This window comes from Macaca thibetana, chromosome Y, assembly GCF_024542745.1.
Source record: "Macaca thibetana thibetana isolate TM-01 chromosome Y, ASM2454274v1, whole genome shotgun sequence".
Classification (NCBI taxonomy): Eukaryota; Metazoa; Chordata; class Mammalia; order Primates; family Cercopithecidae; genus Macaca; species Macaca thibetana.
Window position 1 is genome coordinate 9718642 of NC_065599.1, and position 3870 is coordinate 9722511.

General features: G+C 42.2%; 1 non-coding gene across 1 annotated transcript; it reads right to left on the reverse strand.

Annotated features, from left to right (window-relative positions):
* Positions 1-306: 306 nt before the first annotated feature.
* Positions 307-440, reverse strand: LOC126947237 (small nucleolar RNA SNORA48). Its single transcript, XR_007722973.1, has one exon. It is a non-coding gene; the product is annotated as a small nucleolar RNA SNORA48 (small nucleolar RNA).
* Positions 441-3870: the final 3430 nt, after the last annotated feature.

Here is a 3870-nt window from a genome sequence, read left to right on the forward strand (position 1 = left end):
AAGATTTTCCAGAGCACAGACTGACTCCACAGTAAAAACCAGTGACTTCTGAAGAGGGATTCTGAATCATATTTTTCCCCAAAGATTCGGAAGTCACTTTTTCATGTGTCATCCTCACTCGTCCTCACTTGTTGGGGACATGTGTGTGTGGCTTCATGATTGATTGCCTTATGCAAACTCTAATTTTGTACACAAGTCTACGCTGTTTATTCTACACAGGTGGTCCAATTCCCCATTTATTTGCCCCTTTTTCTGCCATGCTGTTATCCCTTAAAATGAGTATTCCTTTTTTTTTTTTTTTTTCCTAAATGTGTCCAAGGCATGAACCAGGCGTAGGCACAGATGAGAAGCCAAGCTGGGATGAACAAGGGGTTACTTTGTCCCTGGTGATATGAGATGGGCACCACCAACCAGATGCCACTCTACTCAGGTCAGGGACATAAAATGAGCTTCTTAGGGCAAATCATAAGGGCACTCAAGGAGAGTCAGTGATAGGGTTTAGATCTGTCTTCCCACCAAATTTATGTCAAATTGTATTCCCCAGTTTTGGAGGTGGGGCCTGGAGAGAGGTGATTGGATCGTAGGGGTGGGTCCTTCATGAACGGTTTAACACCCTTTGCTCAGTTCGATTCTCATCATACTGAGTGACTGAGTGAGTAATCACAAAGTCTTTGGATAGTTCAGAAGTATGTAGCACCTCCATCATGTCTTCCTCTCTCTTCTTCCTGCTCTAGTCATATAAGATGCTGTCTCCCACTTCACCTTCCACTATGATTGTCAGCTCCTGAGGTCTCCCCAGAAGCAGAAGCCACCATGCTTCCTGTACAGCCTGCAGAACTGTGAGCCAATTAAACCTCTTTTCTTTATAAAGCACCCAGTCTCTGGTATTTCTTCTTAGCAGTGCTGAGGCAGGATAGGTAATCAAGGAAATGACCATGTTCTCTGTGTGCAGCAAGCACAGTAACAATGACAGTACTAAGCTTCAGCATTTGCATTGTCATTGAGCTCATTTAAGCAAAACAATTCTTCAGTAGGGACTTTCCCTTATACAGAGTATGCGCATTTTGATGTTACCTGTTCTCAAACTGACCCTTGCCTCATTTTAATAGTAAAAAGCACACCTGTGGGTTGAGATGTAAGACACTAATGAGACCTACAATGCATGAACAAGCATATACAGCCAGTGCATGTGTGCTCCCGGAGGACCACTCAGAACATGCTTATTAACAACACCTCTTCCCACCTCCTTATGAATCATCCAGGGAGTTTCTCCAGCAATAATCAATACTGTCTCATCGTAACTAGCAGTCTGCCCTGAATCTACTCTCTCAGGGTGTATTGTCTACTCTGCCCCTGACCTTCCAGATACTCTTTTTGTTTTGCAATAATTTATGCTGCATCTTTTTGGTTGTGTGTCTGTGTTTAAATTCTTTTAAACCAGGAAGACAAGAATCAAGGTATCACAACAGCCATCAACAACGTGAGAACGAATTAGTATGAACAGAAAATGAGGAACATCGCTATCACGTAGCAGGACAAGGAAGTCCCTGATCTCATCCTGCAAACAACCTGCACCACACCAGACTCACAGGCCCTCCTGTATTCTTCAAGCTTACAGGGACACCCACCATCCTTCCAAGCTGACAATATCCCCCATGTTCTCCCAAGCTCAGAGTGGCTTCCACATCTTTCCAAGCTCTCACTCACTCACAGTCCATGTCCTCCAAATTATATTTCTCACAAGATTCCACAACTTTCTTTTCCTGCCTCTTCACTGCAGGCAGAGGTTAGAATCAGCCTCTCTGGTCAGCCTTATCTGAATTCCTTTTTCTGTCTTTTCTTCCCATTCGTTCATAATCAGTGCTTTTATTAACATCGCCACACTTGGACATCCTACGTGAAATGTGCTCCCTGTGGGGCTCTGATGGATATGCTGTTTTAATTCGTTTGTTTCTATAAAGCAACTTGAGGCTTGCAACCCTGTTCACTGTTCAATTTGCCTTTTTAAACCCAGCCACAGTCAGGCGTGGTGGCTCACCTGTAATCCCAGCACTTTGAGACACCAAGGTGGACAGATCACCTGAGGTCAGGGGTTCGAGACTGGCATAACCATCATGGAGAAACCCCATCTCTACTAAAAATTCAAAAATTAGCTGGTGTGATGGTGGGCACCTGTAATCCCAGCTTCTCAGGAGGTTAAGGCAGGAGAATTGCTTAAACTCTGGGAGGCAGAGGTTGCAAGATCATGCCACTGCACTCCAGTCTGGGCTACAAGAGTGAGACTCTGTCTCCAAAAAAGAAAAAAAAAAACAAACAAAAACAAAGCCAACCTCATATTCCACCATCCTGCTGAAACGCCTATGGATCCACCATCTCCCAAAAATAAATTTACAGGGAAAATCACCTATGATATACAACTTGCAAAATTTGATCTGATGATTTCATCTTTCTGATTTGGCCAAAGTTTCAGAATGCAGGGATATCATCATCACTTTTCCAATACGGAAGAAATCTTTTTCTTCAATTCCTCAGCAAACTGAGGAAGTAGCAGATAAGTAGAAGTAGCCTGGCACTCAAAATATTTAGACACCTATGAGGGCATTTCTTGCCCAAAACGACAGCTTATCTTTATCGCTGGTGTTTACTGTAATCTTAGGAGGCTTGTGAATTTTTCTGACTCTCCAGCAAAGGTGAATATCAGTCACCCAATAACTGATGTCACAAAGCAGGTGTCATGAAGCAAACATCTGCGGTAGGAATGGAACAGGAAGCTTACACTCTTCCTAGCTTGGAAACAATGCTCGACAGGGTACCTGATAAAGATAGAGAGTTAACACTAAGAAGTGTGCTGGGGAAATGCTAATTTTCTCACACTTTCCATGCTCATGCTGTGTGCCTGAGGCAGGATGACCAAGAGCTCTAGGAAGAGAAGGAGAATGTCTTTCCATTTACCCTTTACTCCGAACAAGTATGCAAACAGATGTGTGTATCAACAGAGTAAGTTCACATTCATCTACCAAACAGTTCAATAAACTGACAATTATACAATCCTATTTGGGGTTAAAGCATAGAAACATTTGGCTTCTTCCAGTAATAACAAGTTTGTGCTGGTAGTTCACTATTTAGAGCAAATAAACTAGAGAAGCCTGGTGACTATGAAATAAAAATTACAACTTTTAGACTTTTAGTGTAAGACTTTTAGAAAAGATACAGTAACTACTCACTGACAGCCACATATTTCAGCAAGATGCACCAGGTAGTTGTTTTTGAGAAAATTAATAACAGATGAATTTTAGGTTCAGAAAAGGCAAAAGTAAAAATGACAAAGCTGAAAGCTACAAACAGCTTGGAAAAAGAACGTTCCAAAAATATCTGGTTTCAAGATGCTCAGGAACTGGATTAGTTTTATCTCTTCTACCACCCTAACACATGACTTTCATCTTCAAGTTTGCCTCATGACCCAGTGTGAATGCTGAGGCTCCAGCCATTGTTTCTACATCATAGAAAGCAGATGAGGGACCAGTGAGGAAAGAAATGGCCTCTGTGCCAAGTGAATTAGATCTTTCTCTGCATTCTTCCTAAATGTCCCATGACATTTCTGCTAAAATCCCATTGAATTTAGTTACTTGGCTCAAACTAGTTAAATGAGAGGCTAGTAACTACCATTTGCTTGTTAAATTTGAAACATTACAACCCCGAAAAAATTTGAATTCACTTGAGAATGGACTTCAGGCTGGGCTCAGTGGCTCACGCTTGTAATCCCAACACTCTGGGAGGCTGAGGCAGTAGATCACTTGAGACCAGGAATTCAAGACCAGCATGGGCAACATGGCGAAATCTTGTCTTCCCCAAAAAATACAAAAATTAGCC